The 19136-nt window shown below is 38.6% G+C and overlaps 1 long non-coding RNA gene across 2 annotated transcripts in view; it reads left to right on the top strand.

Annotated features, from left to right (window-relative positions):
* The window catches only part of LOC131835304 (uncharacterized), a 59339-nt gene that overhangs the window by 15732 nt on the left and 24471 nt on the right, over positions 1-19136 (top strand). The gene's annotated exons all lie outside the window — the stretch shown is intronic.

Below are 19136 nucleotides of genomic sequence, written 5' to 3'. Positions count from 1 at the left end.
AATATTCTTCAAAACATTCTACCCCACAATTGATTTGATCCTTTTTTCACTTGTGAACATTAACCCCATTTCTTATATGTCACTATTATATTAAAAAACTTTTAGAAATGTTTGTTTGAATTTCTGATTTAGAATAAATTTCTAGATACAGAATTACTGGCTCCAAGGGTAGGAACACCTCTGTTTCTCAATACATTTTGATTTGAAAAAAGTCAGCATATTCCAACTAGGAGCGTATGAGGTAGATTTCTTTTTTAATAAATAATTTTAATAGCATTGAAGAAAAAGATTAAAAAGTGAACCCCATAATTAGCTGAGTTGTAGAAAGCTGTGCCCAGTATTTTCAAGAGCTATGCATTCTAAAAAAGTCACTGAGAACACTGTTCTGAGCTTCCTTTGCCTTTGCTGTTGACGTAAGCCACAATTTAAATTTAATGTTCTTTCCCGGGGAGGACCCAATTAGGATGCACATCCTAAAAGCATTGTGGTCTGGTAGAATTGTAGGGAGGAATTACTTATTCACACATTTTTGTTCATTTGAGGAGGAGGCCGAGTTGGCGCTCGTTCTCTGTGACCCTGGAGAGCGATGGAAGCTTGACCCTCTGCTTTGGGCCAAAAGAAAAAAAAAAAAGACACAACTTGGTATTGTACAAGCAGGTGGCTGAACATAAAACACAAATATGGAGTTACAAAATTTTCTTTCACTCTATAGAAAAAAATTTGCTGATATCTCATTTGGATGTTTTCTTTTTTTATTACAGTATTATGCATGGAAAATGGTACTTAAAAAGCCATAATCCATTGCTAAAGGCATTAGTTTCCTTTTACAGTTCAGGCACAAATGCAATATGCCACGAACGACGTGTTACCTTCCTCAATGTTTCTTCTAATAAACAGGGTAGGATAGTGGTCCTTGGGAATTTTGAAGCTCGAAATTTTCAACTGGGAACTGTGGTGAAGAGAGAGAGAGTTAAAACCACAGAAGGAACTCCAAACCCGGCTAACATAGTCCATTATTAAAGGAGACACTTTCCTACATGAGAATAAACTTACTAAATGATTCTCTCCTTCCGTGAGGTATTTAAGGAACCGTTTAAGTGCACAAAAAAATATTTTGTGGTATCAGAAAGCCTTTGAACGTTTCAGCTGAGAAATTTAATAGCCACCTTTTTCAGAGCCACTCAGGGATTTTTCAGCAATTGGGTTTGAACCTGTAGGCACATGTCATGTGGTGAGCTGTCCTCTGCAGGCCCCAAGTCCTACCCTGTAAACCTCAGTATTTTGCTTCTCCTCCCTTCTTCCCTCTGTCTGCTCTGTTTATGTATGTGGGAGAGGCCTGTTGAGTGTGGCTGATGTCTCCCAGCTGTGGCCTCTCCACTCACCCTAATTTCTTTCTCCATAGCTCATTTGGACCCAAGCAGTGGTGAAATTGCTGACTGGTGAGTGTGTCCTGCCACGGAAGCCATAGGCAAGACATGGCCATCACCAAAAGAGCATGAAGGATGGAAAACACCATCTGGACCATGCAATTTAAATACCATAAACCTCTCTTTTTTCATTTAAGAAAAATCAGCCATGCAGCCTTTTGTTACTTTCTGCTGTGGCCAAAAACCACTTAGGTTGCAATCCTCTGTTAGTGAAAGAGAAAGTCCAAAGGGACTCCAGAAGATGCATTGCCCTCTTTTCAAGTTTTATGTGCAGCTTTTTTTGGCCCATATCTCTGTGGACCTTTACTCTGCTCAGAGCATGGAAAGTGCCTCCCAACTCTACATCTGTCATCGATCACCCTGAGAGAGCTCACTAGGCTTCCTGGGAATTTGTGTTCCAGTTGTCGTGAGACCAGGAGAGTTTGTTTTCTGTTTATGTACAACCAATAACCCAAGAACAAGCGGGGCATTTTGGAGAGTTCTATGCATTTAGGGAAAAAAAAAAATCACAAAAGTGCTCCTTTCTGATTCTTAACCAGATTTAGTCATTCATTGGCTTTTATTCCAGAGAGTTATGTTATTACATTTTTATTTTTTAAGATTTTATTTATTTATTTGACAGACAGGGATCACAAGTAGGCAGAGTGGCAGGCAGAGAGAGAGGGAAGCAGGCTCGCCGCTGAGCAGAGCCCAATGCAGGGCTCGATCCCAGGACCCTGAGATCATCACCTGAGCCGAAAGCGGAGGCTTTAATCCACTAAGCCACCCAGGTGCCCCGTTATTATATTTTTATAGTGGTATTTTTATAAAAGATTTTATTTATTTGTTTGAGGAGCACCTGAGTGGCTCAGATGGTTGGACATCTTGGCTTTGGCTCAGGTCATGATCTCGGGGTCCTGGGATTGAGCCCTGCGTCAGGCTTTCTGCTCAGTGGAGATTCTCTTTCTCCCTCCTCCTCTGCTGCTCCCCATGCTCGTGCTCTTGCTCTCTGTCAAATAACTAAACTTAAAAAAAAAAAAAGATTTTATTTATTTGAGAGAGAAAGAGAAAGAGCGAGCTTGTGTTAGCAAGGAGGGGTGGGTGGGGGGGAAGAAAGAATCTGAAGCAGACTTCCCACTGAGCATGGAACCTGACATGGGGCTTAGATCTCACAACCTGAGCCGAAACCAAGAGTCAGATGGTTAGCCGACTGAGTCATCCAGGCACCCCAATAGTGGTATTTTATAACAAACAATGATCTGGTTGCTTTTTTAAAATTGACATTTAAGACTGAGTTCTCTAGCCATGAGGGTAATTCAATAATGGTTTTCTCAGTGATTGGGTTCATCATAAATAGCATTCATCTCTGTTGAGGGAGGTAAGAGAAATATTGCCCTAAAGTAAGGATAATACTGGACTCAGGGTTAGAGACGCAGCTCTGTCACCAACCAGATGTGTGACCTGAAGGAAATCACCTAACTGTTTTGACCTCAGTGCCCTCATCTGTGAAAGGAGAGCTGAGATCCTCTTCCCTTCTTTTCTATCATTATGCTCAGTTGGCCCACATACAGTACATCATTAGTTCGACAAGTCATTGGTTTTATATAACACCCAGGGCTCATCACATGTTGTGCCCTCCTTAATACCCATCAGATCTTCTTCATTTCTGCAAACCCAAACTTCTTCCTAAATCTTCGGAAGGCAGGTTGAGAAGGAAAGTAATAATAAATAGTTGCCATTAGATCAGGCCTATGAAGTGCCAGCAACCTGGAAGAATGCGTGAAATGCTCTACGTGCATTGTTCTTTGCTGTCATTAAAGGGAGCAGGTACTGCTATCTTATCCATTATAAGTGATGAGATTGAGACTTAGGACATTTAAGGGATTCCCTAATGTCACAAGAGGTAGACCTGGAATAAAAGCTCAAGTCTCTCCAGGACCAAAGCCTGACTCCTCAAAATTGTTGAGCATTTATTATGAACACAGTGGTTTCCATACATTATCCCTTTAATATTCAGAATAACGCTAAGTCTAATAGCATCATTCCTATTATGGAGACGAAGGAACTGTAGCTTAAAAATTCCAAAGCCTACTAAGAGTGACATGAAAGGTGTAGAGTAAGAGAGCCAGGATTCCTTCCTTAGCAGCCACAATCTTTCTGTCACATCAGAAGATAGCTTGGACATACTCTATGTTGTTGGGTAACTAGCTAGCATTTTGTTTACTTTTAAATTTTGGCTTTGATTTTAGATGGGCATGTTTGAATTCATTAAGCCAAAAGTTAGGTAACATCATGGAAAATGTTATTTATTCTCATCATCTTTGGACAAGACAATAGAACAAGTTTAACTTAAGCTCCTAGACCCCAAACAAAAACCTTGGAAGACCCAAAGGATTGACAGGTGGGCTGGTGGGGAAGAATGAAATCACTAAAGTCAGATTCACGCTCTTCATTTTTCTAGAGTAAACTTCTGAAAGTCAGATAACTTACTATCTTGAAATCTGGAGAATATGACAGAACATTTGCTCTCTCTCTCTCTCTCTCTCTTTTTTTTTTTACCATGACAGTTTTTATAAAGGCATGAATGAAAGTGGGTATTGTATATTGGAACCTTATCAAGTGATCGCTATCAAAAAGGGAGACTGCAGTGTGAACATAATGCGTTAGTATCAGCCAGAACTTGGCTACTTGGTCAACAGTTGGAGCAGCATTTATCTCTCATTGTTGATGGTTTCCAAACCAAAACAGAATCATTTGGGAAGTGTGAACAAACTCATATTCCTGGGCCCCCACGGGTTATATTGAATAAGAATTACTAGTGGGTGTGCCCAGGGCACCTGCATTTCTAAAAAGCTCCCCCTGACGATACCGATATGCCGCCAGGTTGGGGAACCACTGAGCTAGGTTTGCAATCCAGCCTCTAAGCAGTCTGTCTCTGTCTCTGTCTCTCTCTCTTTAAATTTAATTAATTTATTTTTTCCTCAGTGTTTCTAAGCAGTCTCTTGAAGGAGGTCTCTGAAAGGCAGTAGCGATGCTGTTCTCAGCTACATTTTGATATTTTAAGGAAGGCTTAATGAGAAAAGTCACCAGGAAACTCATTTAAATGCCACTATTTAAGACTGAGACCTGAGTCACAGAGAAATCCCCAAAATTTTTGTAATTTTTTTTTGTTTTGCTCGAAAGCATAATTCTTCCATTTTTTTTCCTTTTGAAGGAATAGGCACTAAAAATTTAGTCCATGCTTTCTATTTTCTGTAGATGGAGGAGAATGGAAACAAAGAAAATGTTTTTCTTTTCATTCTGAAAGTATGGTGCATTCCTTTTATGAAGAAACTTGGTTCAGAATGCACTGTAAAGAAAATTAAGCATCAGTTTTCATGAATTCTCTAGAGAAATATGTTTTAGAAATGTGTGCACCATATATCAGAGTATTTTACTTCCTTTAAAGTCAAACCATATATTTTGATATGCTCTCAATTTAACAAAGTGCATCAGTTCTAAAGGACAAACATTTCGGTATTATTAATTTGCTTTAGATTTATAATGTCTTTTTTCCATTATGGATATGATTTAGGTTTTAATTTTTTTTCCATATTCTTCGCTTAGCAATTAAATAGGTTTGCCATGAGGTTTTTGTTTTTTGTTTTGAGTTGATGAGAAGGGCAAGAATTATATTTGGGTCAGTGTGTGCAAAGAAGGAATAGGAATCCTCTGTGGATTATAAAAGAATGAGTAGATTTTTACAAAATGAAAGGAGAAACTAATATTGCAGATGTTCAGGATAAAATCAGTTTCTGGGAAAAACCTTAAATCAAAGATTGTAAGTTCTGTAAATTTTTGAAGTCATAGTATACTTCATTTAAAATAAAACTTTTTTTTTTCTCTAGCTAGTTATGGTTAGAGTTATTTCTTATCAATTAAGTTAGTTAAGGAAGTACTAATGGCAGGTCTAAGGAAAAATAATTCTTTTACCACTTTTTTTGTGAGCAGTTTGGTTTAGCTGCTGTGTCTTTTTCTAATAGCTGCATATTCCAAGATCAGTATCTAATTTATGTGTGAGAAACATACTTTTTTTTTTTTTAAGGCAAAGAGAAAATCAGAATGTTATGCGTCTATTCCATTGATTTCAGAAAAATAAACATACCGACAGCACAAAATGCTGCCAGAAGGATGAGGGCTAATGACTGTGGGTCTGTTTGCTTTTAATCATTTAAATTCCATCCGGGAAAAGTCCACTGGAAGGAGTATTAAAATCCAAGCTGAAATTGTCATTTAGAATCAAGTTCTTGGGAAAGCGGGTGGGCAGGGTAGAGATTGACTATTAAATGGTGAATAATGTAACATTGATTTAAGATTTAACTGGATTTTATACTTTCCAAGAGGCCGTTTGGATCAGAGCATTTCTTTGGAGAAATCGTACCTTGTTTCCCAGGCCTGTATCTGCTCACAGTTGGCTGGTGTGGTGATCATAGCACGTCTTGGGTGTTCTTCTGTGTGTGTTTGAGGAATGTCTCTCCAGTTTGCTCCTGGCTTTCCAGCCATATCGCCACAGAGCTGTGAGTCAGGAAAGGAGATTTTACTGCGCTCAGAGCAGATACTCTCCTGTATATTCCTGAGCAAAGTGACCCAAAGATAACGTGCACCTTTAACTTGGGTGAATTATGTCCTTTTACATTAAAGACTTTCCTTTCCCTGAGCTTAATCAAAATACTTTTTGATATGAGTTCCCATGCAAGCCTCACTTTGCTCCAGGGTCACATCCTCAGCTAACCATAGCTAGCTTTTTTGAAAATTCTTAACCACCAGTCTGTATGCTATTCTAGGGAGCATGTTAGTCTAAGAAAATATTCATCCTCGCTACCAGTAAAGTCACTTATTAATTTGTGTTCCATGATTGCAAATGATATTTTGCCAGTAGGAGGACAACGTGGAAAAAGAAATGTTATGTTTAATGAATTCTGATCAATCTTGTGATGGATTATTTACCAAAAGGATGAACCCTGAATGCATAGAATTTTGAATTACTTGAACTACCTGGAGAGCAGTTTTCCTCTGTGTTGGGATCTGGATGACCAGGCACCTTCTACTCTTTGCATGTGCTTCAGCCCCAAGTGAGCTTCCTAACTCAGCTCACATCCCTCAGATATGTTCAAAGTCCCTGATGAGGACATGATGATTAAGCCAGTATCTCAGCAAAATAAGCCAATAAATCTGTGGAAATGACAAAATCGGCAAGGTCATGGTGCATCAGGTTTTGGGTTGGGCATCTATTATTGAATCATTATGCACATGAGAATCTTCTGGACTGTAGTTATGCAGCGGTTCTCTAAGTTTTCTGGAGAATGATGGATGGTCCCAGCAAAATCATGAAGAATTCACCTTTGATGAAAATATCACACTTGTATAAGTTCAAGCCCTTACATATTAGAAATATATAGATAGAAATTTACACAGATCTCTATAGAGAGTTAGTATTTATTGGGAAGAAGAAGAAAAGAGAACCTTGATGTCACCTCCCCCCACTCCCGGAACACTCTGTGAAGGAGTTCAGGCACTAAGTCAGATCACAGAGCATTTTTCATGTTGAAGACTTTCTTTTTCCTTATTTTATAATTCCAGTGTTGGTGCATTCCAAGTGATGTGTTTCTTTTTCTACAAGGTGAGACCTAAATGGAGTTACTGTTTGTGTAAGTGTGCATGCGTGTGTGTGTGTGTATGTGTTTTAAGAAGGGAATCACCGTATACTAACTGTATAGTTAGGAGGTAAATGAATCTGGAAAGTGCTTCTTAGACTTAGTGACAAGGAAAAGTTTAAAAAAAGCATAATCACCATAGAAATAAAAGTAGAACGCTGAGATGGTTTGAGGTTTGTGAAAAATTTAGAAATTGATAAAGCATTAGGGAATTCTGTCTTTTTAATGGAAATAAAAATGAAGCAAGTGGATAATGTGGCCAAAGATTCAGGGCTATGTTTTCCACTTTCAGCATTTTGGTTTCCTTATTTTTAGTGTAACAAATTATTGTGGTTAAGGCTTGAGTATTGGTATTAATGTTTAATGAAAGTTATATATTTTTCCCTTCAAATATATAATTTGAAAAGACTTGCTGCATGCTTAGGTGTATAGTCTTATTACATTGAAGAGCCATTTTTTTTTTCCCCAACAGAACACATCTGTGATTATTATATGATGGGAAAACAGTTCAGAGGAAAAGTGTTTTCCCTCAGTAGGCCTATCCTGAACAGTCCTTCTGCTTGTATAGCCTCTGCTCTGGGAGGAGTTGTTGTAGGGAGTAGACCACACTTTATCTGGTCTGTTCATCTGAGCACAGATGCACTTCTTAAGTGACTACCTCTAACCAGAAAGAAGAAAGACTATAAATAGTGACTCTGCTTAAAATGATATTCATAAAGATCACCTATGCACTTAAAAGAAAGTAGGTGCTAAATAAATCTTCCAGCCTGACTCCGCACTTGCCTGCTATATATATACATTGTAACTATGCGATATAACCCCAAATAATAATAACTTGCTTGTACTCCTGACACCAATTGATTTGTTTAGAGGAATAGGGAGGTTACAACAAACTAACTTCTTCTTTTGGGGTAAGTATATTTTGAAATGCTCTTCACATCTGCCTTTTGTTTTATGAAGATATATATTATTCTGCTCCTAAATGATCAGTTTTCTTCTTCTTCCAAAACTATTTTTTTTTTCCTTTGGAGAGGGAGAGAAAGAGAGAGTGCGCGTACATGTGATCAGAGGGAGAGTGAGAGGGAGGGGAAGAACAAGAATCGCAAGCCGACTTCACTCTCAGGGTGGAGCCCGACTTGGGGCTCGATCTCGCAGCCCTGAGATCGTGACCCCTGCTGAAATCAAGAGGCAGCTGCTCAGCTGAAAGATCCACCCAGGCACCTCTCCAAAGCCATTTTCTTTTCTTTCTTTCTTTTTTTTTTTTTTTAATATTTTTATTTATTTATTTGAGAGACAGTGAGAGAGAGCATGAGAGGTGAGAAGGTCAGAGGGAGAAGCAGACTCCCCATGGAGCTGGGAGCCTGATGCGGGACTCGATCCCGGGACTCCGGGACCGTGACCTGAGCCAAAGGCGGTTGCTTAATCAACTGAGCCACCCAGGTGCCCCTCCAAAGCCATTTTTGATTCCACAATATTCTGAAGTAAAAAATCAGGTTGAAAATTAATTAATTATGGTTACCTTACAGAGGGTATTGGTTCTGAAGTCATGAAGCATATAGTTCTTTTAGGGGGTGTGGTTTAAGCAAAAAAAAAAATGCATATATATATATATATATATATATATATATATATATTGGTTCTGAAGTCATGAAGCATATAGTTCTTTTAGGGGGTGTGGTTTAAGCAAAAAAAATGCATATATATATATATATATATATATATATATATATATATCTCCTTTTGAAAAGCAGATAGAAATATCAGAATACATGATTAGTCTCAGGGGAAGTAGCAGGCAGGATGATGGCCCCCAAAGATGTCCGTGTCCTAATTCTCACAGCCAGTGAATGTGTTACCTTAAACTGTGAAGATTAATTAAGGTTGCAGATGGAATTAAGTTTGTTAATCAGCTGACCTTAAAAGAGGGAGATTACATTAGATTATTCAGGTGGGTCCAATGTAATCAAAAGAATCTTTAAAAGTGAAATGAGCAGGGAACAAGATCAGAGTGATGTGACAGGAGAGGAAATTGACCCACCACCACTGGCTTTGAAGATAGAGGGAAAAGCCACAAGCCACAGAACAGAATTGGCCTCCAGAAGCCGGAAAAGGCAAGCAAACAGATTCTCCCCTACAGGGAATGCATTCCCCCCTCCCCCAGAGTATCTAGAAGGGAACACAGCTCTACTAAGTGAGATTTTAGCCTTGTGGGACCCATTTTGGATTTCTGACCTACAGAACTGTAAAACTGTGAATTTGTGTTGTTTGGTGCATTGTGTAGTTTGTTACAGCAACAGTAGTAACTGAATGCAGGAGGTATCTCAGCTTCAGATCTGGCTTTGCTAATTCATTTCTCTCAGGTGTGATGTGAGTGGACTGTGATTTAGCTAAAGGCGAAGGTACTAGTATTCATCTTCATCCCCTCCAATAACTGGCACATTCTTAGCACAAAGGCATTCAGAGTTGTGAATATGTCCGTGAGATTTATAGACCTCATCCTTGGCTACATGTTCATAAGATTGAGCTGCACATTCAATTTCTTAATAGATTTGGGGAATATGTTTAGTGGCTTTACTTACACTAAACTGTACAACTAAATGAATTATATTTTCAAAAAACATATTTTGAGTTGAAATAATTTTGTCCCACTCAATCAACTTATGGTTGGCTAACTGGCAAGGAAAACAATCCATTTCCAAGACCAGTGAGTTCGCATTTTGCGTTTAGCTGTGTAAATATAATGAGGAAGGGAGAAGGGGAGTTAAGGAGAAAGAGAGAGAGCATGCAAAGGGGGGGGGGGATTGATTCTCCAAAGGTTTGACAATTAATATCCCAACCCCAGTCAATCTTGGTGGAAAAATGCTCAATTATGCAGTACCAGTTGAGGAATAGTTTTGCTGTCAAAAAGCTTGTACTTGTTGTGATTGAATGTGATTCAGGTAACCCCAGTGGAATGGTAAAGTCAGATAAAGTTGAGATTTGACTGGGTTTGCATGACCAATAACCTTTCCAATTTAATAGAATAAATAGTGCCTCTATGTGTGCTTAACATATTGACATTATCTATACCGGAGTGAATTATTTTTGAAGGAATGGAAGGATTTTCTGAAATCATGTTAGAGAAGACCTGTGACATGATAGCATTTGATCATCTGGATTTAAATATATCAAATGCAGGGTGTGAAAACCTGCTAGGATTAGCCCAAGGTTCAGGTAATGGTTCTGTCTTGCTGTTCTTGTATGATAGTGGTGTTCCCCTGTAGAGTTTATGAATGGAATCTAATATAATCTAATATAAAACTGCAAGATTAAAGAAAATCCAGGTCATTTAGAATTTTTCTTCATTTTTAAGTCATTAGTTCATTATGTGTACATGTATGTATCTAAATCTTTTTTTCATGGTAATTTCGCTAGCAGATTAGTGATATCAGACTTTTAAAGCATTTACAGAATTGACATAATTTTTGAGCTTTGCAAAATCATATTTGGGAAAATGTGTCAAAGCCATCAACAGAACTGATTTGGAATGTATTGTATTTTGGAACGTAAGGTATTTTTAGCATTACAAACTACAAATTAGAAGAAAGAAACATGCCAAGTATTTTAGCTTTTCTATACAGGCAAAGATATACAGTTGGGTCACTGACTATCTGAAGGGGATATAGTTGCTAGGCCAAACAATGTACCTTAATATTTTGTGGCTCACTGACTCCTTTAAAATTTCGATGAAATCCACAGTCCCTTTCCTTAGAAAAAGTACACATACATACATATGCACACACACATGTTTTTATATTATGCATTTTTCCAGAAAGCTTATATAGACCTTGAATCCCCTTCATGAGCTTGCAAGGGTAAGAACTTGTTCTTTGAAACATCGTGAGTTTCTTGTCTGGACTATACTAAGACAATCACCTTGAACTTTGGTTTCTCAGAAGACTTCAGGAATGTGGCACTTTCATATTCTAGGGAATGAATTATTTTGGATGTACCGTAATTTAACATTTTAGCCAGCTGATGACCTAACGTCAGGTAGACCCACCCAATTATTTCTGCTCAAGGTCAGGGTTTTAAAGAAAGCAGAAAGTTTTAGATGGAAAGTGGATTCTAGGACTCAGAGTAAAGAATTCAGACAAAACCAAAGGTTATAAAGTGGAATCAGATTCTGATTTCCCCAATGGGGTTGTTGAGTAAAAGTTGATGAAGGTAGGAAAGAACAAGAGTGGTCCTTACTGCTACGTCATCAAGGCCGGCAGGGTTGTTGTATGTACAGGAGGTCTGCCTGGAGGTCCCAGAGGTACTGGGGGAGGTCCCTAGAACCTGGACACCAAAGTACTGGGCCATGGATTTAGAAAATGATTGATCAAGAGACACAGGTGAAAGGGATGGGGTTGGGGAATGACTATGCAATGTCAGCATTATGGCTGACTTGATTTTGAAACTTGATCTTCGGACTTAGGTGATTTTTATGCATCTTCTCTGTTATTGGGACAAAAAGCAGGCTGGGTTGATCTCACAAGGAGGAATAAGCGTGCAAGTCTGGCAGGAGTAGAAAAGCAATGCTAATCTGGGTTCTTTGGAAAAGCACATGCATTTATATGGTCTATAGGTATCTAAATAAAATCATTAGCAGGCAAATTCTAGCATGACCTAATGTTACTTGCTCTATGGAAATCTTCTGGATTGCTCCTCTTTCCCTAATTAAAATTGTTGGTAATGTGACTGAGAAAGATGAGTTCAAATCCCCAGTAGAATTTCTGATGACCTTTGATGACTTTCATCTTCGAAGATTTCTTTGTGAGTTCTTGAAAGATTTCATCAGGAATTTGGGTTCTCCACTCCAAGACTTTGTGGCTATTCTTTGATCTTGTTCTGGCATCAACCCAAACATGGAAATTTGCCTCTTTCTTTACTTTGCATGTACACACACACACACACACACACGCTCAAATGTTCACAAACATTAGCCATTGAAACAAGGCTTTGTAAAAGTGTAAAACTGACTTTGCTGATGGTTTTAGGACATGAAGGTTAATATATTTCAACAGCTCAATTGAAATGAAATGTTCAAAAGTTGGTGTGGACAACAAATAAGGGCATTTAGGAGAAATCTAGCCTTTTTCCTCCATAAACCAAGCCATAGACAGAGCATGGAGCTGTGTCTGCCCACAGGAAGGGTAACCTTTTAAGACTCATGCAAAGACACCATGCCATCCACTTACCAACACTTTTACTGACCCTATCCAGAGGTGGCATCTTTTCTGGCTTTGTACAAGGTTCCATATAGATTAGCTGCCATTCTGCCTGTGTTAGAGTCCTTTAGCTACTCTGCCATATTGTTTAGGTCTCCTGAAGAGTGCTGGAGGCAAACTCCATGGGTTTGAATCCCAGCTTGCCAAATACAAGCTGTGTGACAGAGGGGGAAGTTATTGAATCTATCTGTATCTCATTTTCCTCTTCTGTTAGGTTGGAATAGTAAAGCTTCTACTCACTTTATAGGGTCATTGTGAGGACTAAGTGACATATAAGCATGTAAAGAGCTTAGAAACGTTGTCTAGCACGTAGTGCTCAATAAAGGCTAGTCATTAATATTCTCCTAAATATGTCATTTATGCAATAAATGACAATATTTTATTCACATAATAAAATTTCTAGTAGTTTCATGTTACTGACAGAATAAAGTTCCAACACTTCAATCTGACATTTAAAGTCTGCTCACCACATCCCTTCATCCCTCTTCTTTGACATATGATGAAGGGTCAACGTTAGCCACATGGTTTGCTCCTGGACAGCCCAATCTCACTGTTCACCCCCAACTCCAAGTCTCCTCTCATGTTGCTGGATACACCTGATAGTACAATTCACGTGATACATTCTCAAAAGGCCGTTTACAAATGCATGTGAAGGTCAGAAGGTCAAAGAAAATATTTCCTTCCCCAGTGACTGAAAGAATAAAGGAAAGAAGAAGAGAGAAATCTAAGCATTCTTTAGCTGGTAGTCAATGAGAATTGGGGTCTTCATTATCTTTGAATAAAATACACCCACCAAAGTATGTCTACTTGTAAACGAAACTACAAGGCAGATACCTCTTCTAGTTCCTTTTTCCTACCACTTTTCACCCAAATTAAGGAATCAATGTCTCTCCCAGAAATAGCTGATTTTCAGTAAGGAGGAAAGCCTAGAAGAGCTGATTTTATGAAGAGTGACAATTTAGATTATAGCAGGAGTGGGGTGTGTCATTTTTTTTTCTAAGTTGCCTTCAAATATCACCCTTTGGGCAGTCACTTAATTTGTGGGAACATGAGCATAGTTTGAATGCTAATTAATAAAAGAAGAAAATGAAAAGATGAAAGAGGGAGGGCATCCTGACCCCTACTGTTTATTTTCCTGCTCATGGTGGTTGTACTACTACTTCAGACTATTTAATTGGCCTCTTTCCCGTTCTTATGATCTAGTTCCTTCTGCTTTGTGACTGTCGCTTTGGTGTGTGAGAGAGGCTAAATGCCATTGATTTCCTTCTTTAATTTTGGTGATTATTTCTACACCCAGAGGAAACAATCATCTGAGAGGCAATCCTAAAGACTGCTGACAAACTGGCAAGGCACTCAAGAGAGCAGATGATGCTACAGAGAAGGTTTTGTGTGCCCATGGGTAAATGAAATGGTTGGCTTATCTGACCTTTTGCTTTTGAAGCTGGCATCTTGACAAAGCATCACACGGCTAAGCAGGAGGGCTTGATGCTCTGACCAGGAGAGACACTGGGCCGTTCCACTCCTTAAAAACGCTCAACTAGTAACCATAAAAAAGAATGAGATCTTGCCGTTTGCAACAACATGGATGGACCTAGAGGGTGTTAGGCTAAGTGAAATAAGACAGAGAAAGACAAATACCATATGCTTTCATTCCTAGGTGGGATCTAAAAAAGCAAAACAAACAAACAAAAACAAAGAATCATAAATATAGAGAACACACTGGGGTTGCCAGAGGGGAGGGTTTTGGGGGATGGGTGATTAGGTAAGAGGATTTAGAGCTACAAGCTTCCAGTTATAAAAGAAATAAGTCATGGGGACAAAAAGCACAGCAAAGAGCATAAAGTTAATAATATTGTAATGTTCTATGGTGACAGACAGTGATTACACCTATCGTGGTGAGCATAGTGTCATGTATAGAATTATTAAATCACGTTTTACACCTGAAAATTATTGTAACATATGTCAATTAGACTTCAATTAAAAAAAAATTACTGTGCTGGAAGGAGGAGACCTGTTTTCTATTCTGCTCTGTAAGTTTTTTGACTGCTCCACATCATAATTTTTCATCTGTAAGATGAAGGGTCATTCATTGAAATAACCCGGCATTGTTTTAAGTACCCGGGATGGGTCAGTGAACGAAACTGACAAGATTCTTGCTCTTGGTGTGTTGGGGTGGGGGGATACGGGGAATGGAGGCAGTCAACAGACACATGAATTAATACAGAAGAAAATTCCAGATACTGGTAGCAGCTGTGGAGAGAAGAACACTGGGTGGGATGCAGAAAGTGACTAGAAGAGGTGGATTAGGGGAGGTCTCTTTGAGGAGACAAGCATTTAAGCTGTACTTGAATGATGAGAATGAGTCATGCCATAGGGCAGCAGTTCCCAGAGAGAAGGCACAGTTGGTACAAAAAAAGACTAGAAGGCAACAATTAGGTGAGTGTCTTTGAGAGCCTGGCAGAATGCCAGGGTGAGGAGAATGAGAGGAGACGGACAAGAGATGTGATTAAAGAGGTGGGCGGGGGCCAGGGAAGACTTCGCTGATACTGTGAGGGGTTTGAGTTTATTCTCATCCTTGTGTAAACCCATTGAAGCAGCATTGTCCAGCGGAAATATAACATGAGCCACATATGTAATTTTAAAATGTTTAGTAGCCACGTTAAAAAAGTAAAAGAAATAGGTAAATTAGATTCAGTAAGTGTTATTTAACAAAGTATATAAAAGTATCGTTTCAACATGTAGTCACAATTAAAATTATTGAGATATTTTACACTCTCTTTTTGAATTAAGTCTTTGAAATCCTTGTGTATTTTACATTTATAGCACATTTCAGTTTGGATGCCAAATTCTCATTGGAAATAATTGATCTACATTAGGATTTCATAAAATTTACATTTGAGATGGTAGATTCACATACCCAGCTTGTTTCAAACACTTAAATGCTTTCCAATAATTAAATCCAGAATCAGTTCTTTAAATTTAGAATAATCAAAATTAAATAAAATTTAACATTCAGTTCTTCAGTCACACTAGACTCAAGTGCTCAGTAAACATGTGGCCAGTGGCTGCCATATTGGATGGGTCAGGATTGGAGGGTTTCAAGCAATGAATGACAGGATTTGATTTGCTTTTAAAGGACCACTGGTTGCTGTGTGAAGAAAGGAGTGTGGCAGAGAAAGTATAGGTATTGGGAACTGATTACACAGAGGTCAGCAAACTTTTTCTGTCAAGGGTCAGATAATAAAAAGGAGCAAGATAGTAAATATTTAAGGCTTCGTGGGCCTCATAGCCTTTGTTGTACATAATTCCGCTATTGTAACACAAAAGCAGCCATAGGTGATACATGAAAGAATGAGCATGGTGGTGTTCTAATAAAACTTTATTGATGGACACTGGAATTTGAATTTTGTAGGCATTCACATGTCGTGAAATATTAACCCTTTGATTGTTTTTCTTTTACAATCATTTAAAAATGTAAAAATGATTCTTAGCTTACAGGACATAAAAAAGAGGCAGCAAGTGGAATGGTGAGCTGGTGTTTGCTGACTGCCCCCCAAATCACGGGTATTTGGCAGGAGCCCAAGTGGGGAGGTGATGGTGCTGGGGAGTTGCAGCGGTGGGAAGAATGTGATTCCTGTGGTTGAACTTGATGATAGTGTGGGGTTGGGAGCCAGGACAGAGGAGAGTCAAGAGTGAAGGCATTAGGCTTCATTTTGAGTCTGACTAGATGGTTCCTAAAGTTGTCTTTAGCTCCAACAGTTTGTGATCTATGATTGTTAAGTGGAATCCACATTTTGACCAGAGATTGGAATGGCACTCTACCTCCTCCTTGAGTGGATACATTCCAGTATCTGGAAATTATAAACCTGGGAATTTTCTCTGATAAAGGATTATTGTCTATCTCAGCTCCTCCCTGACAGCGTCATTAAGCAATTTTATAATTTCTAATTTTTATTTTGTGGAATTCCATGGATCTCAAGATAAAGTTTTGTACAAAAGTATACTTTCGTACATGTACCAGTGATATGCTTCATTTCTGTATAGCTATGATAGTGTTTAAATTGATTTAACTTGCTTGTTTTAAAACAAGTTCTATAGGAATTCTGGATCATTTAGGTCCTTCCCTCCCCTCTTGTTGTTCTGTCCTATTGTAGTTATCCCTGGGGTGCAAAGTTTTCATGGATTAAAACAGCAATTGATTTTTATTCTTAGCTTTTATTTGAATGTATCCTTTCACCTCAGATATATTATGCATCGCCAAAGAAACTCATAAATTATAGACTAAGCAAAAGTTAAAATTAGATCTGAGTGTGGTGTAAGGCCCAAAGGAAACTATTTGAAAAGGTTACAAGCTGTCAAAAAACAATTTGTATGGCTAAAAGCCACACAGTTAGATGCTGTTAATGGAGTATCTGCGATGATTATTTGGGCATTGGTTGCTTATTACATCTCTGTGGCAACTAATCAGTGTATTTCTTTGGAAGCCAGAGACAGCCGGAATTCGGCACCTCTAGTACCAAAGAAGTGTGTGGTCGAATGTGCTGTGCCACATCAAATAAACCGCACCTCTTCTCTGTCCAGATTTTAATAATTCCCCACCCTTCCCAAATTGTCATTGGTGCTGATTGCAGGAATAAAGACTGGTTACTTCAGTGAAAGGATCATAAAGTCAATCATGTGGATAAAATTACGGAGCCATCCAGCCAGCTGGTCTCTATTTGGCCCCACTTTGGTTCATTAGTTTATGGGGTGAATTCACTCCATATTTAAGGAAAGCAAAAACGGCATCAAAACTCGTTTGTAATTAATTGCAGCTTTTTAGAAAGGAATGCATTTGCAAATGAAGAATATGCAATGCCAGAGCCTGATTTCTGATTATGTTATGCATCTGTCTAAAATGTAACTTTCTTTTCTGTTTATGTTAACGCTGGGTATAGGTTAGACACTTTTTCAGACCCTTACCACTATTTTCCGTGTTTTCAGAGTTTCTCCTTGCCAACTGCAGAAACTTTAAAATAGCGCATCATTGATTGGCGGGAGCCCGTGCATCTCCAAACAGTGTAAGAGTCATTTGAATGCCTGGCCATCTAATCTGGTGCCTGTCGCAATGTATTGTCATTCAGGTGATTAGATGGGCTTGTGCAACTGTAAGCTGAAGTTGAAATGACAATACATCACAAAAACATTGTGGTTTCCATGCTTTGTTAGTGGCAAAATGGCTAATGTTAATTACTTGGGCATTTAATGGACCCAGAAATAACAAATACATGATTCTCTTGATTTGGAAACCTTTTACAAAAGGACATAAAAGCAGTCAAGCAACTCTGGAGCTGTGCCTTGACACGTCTAACTCCTCATAAGGACCAAAGGAAGGGCAAAGGACACAGATGCTTTTAAACAAAAGGAACCCAGTAGGACAGAGCACTGATACATAATGCTAGCTCTCGTAAACACAGAAAGGAAAAATCTGTTGAACGAAGAAGCCAAATGTCATAAATATGCCTCCCTATGTCAAAGACTGGAATTAGTTCTCACAGAACACAACAGGCAAAGGCAAAACAGAACTTCAGTTGGCTACTTCTGGTGGAAATAATCTGCCCCAGAGTAAGTCAAGCCACTGACAAAAGCATTTTTTTTGGAAGTGATGGGTACTTGGGACGGGAGCCCTGTGGCTACAGAGCAAAAGCTCAAAATATGTTTGGAGGGATGTCCAAGTATGCAAATCCCTACCAGATGCCATGAGACATGAGGGCCACAGGACTCATCATGACATTTGGACCACCTTTGGATCATATCTCCTCTCCTTCCAAGTCCTGCCCCACCTGAACTTGCAACAAATTACCCACAAAGTGAAAGTTAAAGAAAAAGTCAGCAACATGTAAATGGACCCCTAGGAAAAAGAATCTGTGTCAGATGAGGGTGTCTCAAGACCCTCATTTGACATGAGGAGACTCAGACTCAGAGAAATGAAAATGATGAAGGAACTTACTCAAAATTACCTATGTAGTTAGCAGAGTATTTTACAAAATGACTTTAATATGTGTTTTAACTAATCCTCCAAAACAAATAAAACAAACAAAACACAAAAACTTATGAGGTAAGTAGAGAAAGTATGATCTTCAAAACATTTCGGGTAAAGGAAGTGAAATCCGGAGAAGTAAAGTAATTTGCCCAAGACCATCTAGCTAGGAAGTCCTGATCCCTTCTATGTAGTTCTTTTTGACTCTATGAACTTTCCATTACTATAAATTGCCTCCAGATTTAAATTCCCTTTTCTTCCCATGTAGTAGCCAAGCATAACGAAAAGCTAAAGCATGAGGAAAGAAAGAAAGGAACAAAGGAGTAGAATGAGCTTTGTGCCTAATTCCTCAGATAATAGCTTTCTCAATTAGAGTAGATAGGCTGAATACCTTCTGAGCACATCAGTTGGGGAGAAAAACCTACACCTCCAATAACACTTCATAGATGAGCCAGTCTTTGCATTCTTTGAGCCTATTTTCCCTCTCTTCAGGTCCCTCAATATTCCTCCCCCCAAATCCCCTCAAAATTAATACAGGCTCAAATAAAGTAAAAATGAATTGTTGCTTTCAAAAAATGACATAGGGCCCTGAGAAATGTATCCTGTCAGAAATGCAATTTTAATGGCCTAAGTTATATAAATGACACATAATAAAACATTATAATTACCTATTATTTACATGTGTGTTCTAAGAATTACTTAAAATTAATTGGGAGCAGGATTAACAATTTTAATCACTTTATTAAATATTCATGAGCATTCATAA

This window comes from Mustela lutreola, chromosome 7, assembly GCF_030435805.1.
Source record: "Mustela lutreola isolate mMusLut2 chromosome 7, mMusLut2.pri, whole genome shotgun sequence".
Taxonomy (NCBI): Eukaryota; Metazoa; Chordata; class Mammalia; order Carnivora; family Mustelidae; genus Mustela; species Mustela lutreola.
This window is presented reverse-complemented; position numbering and strand designations above follow the sequence as displayed.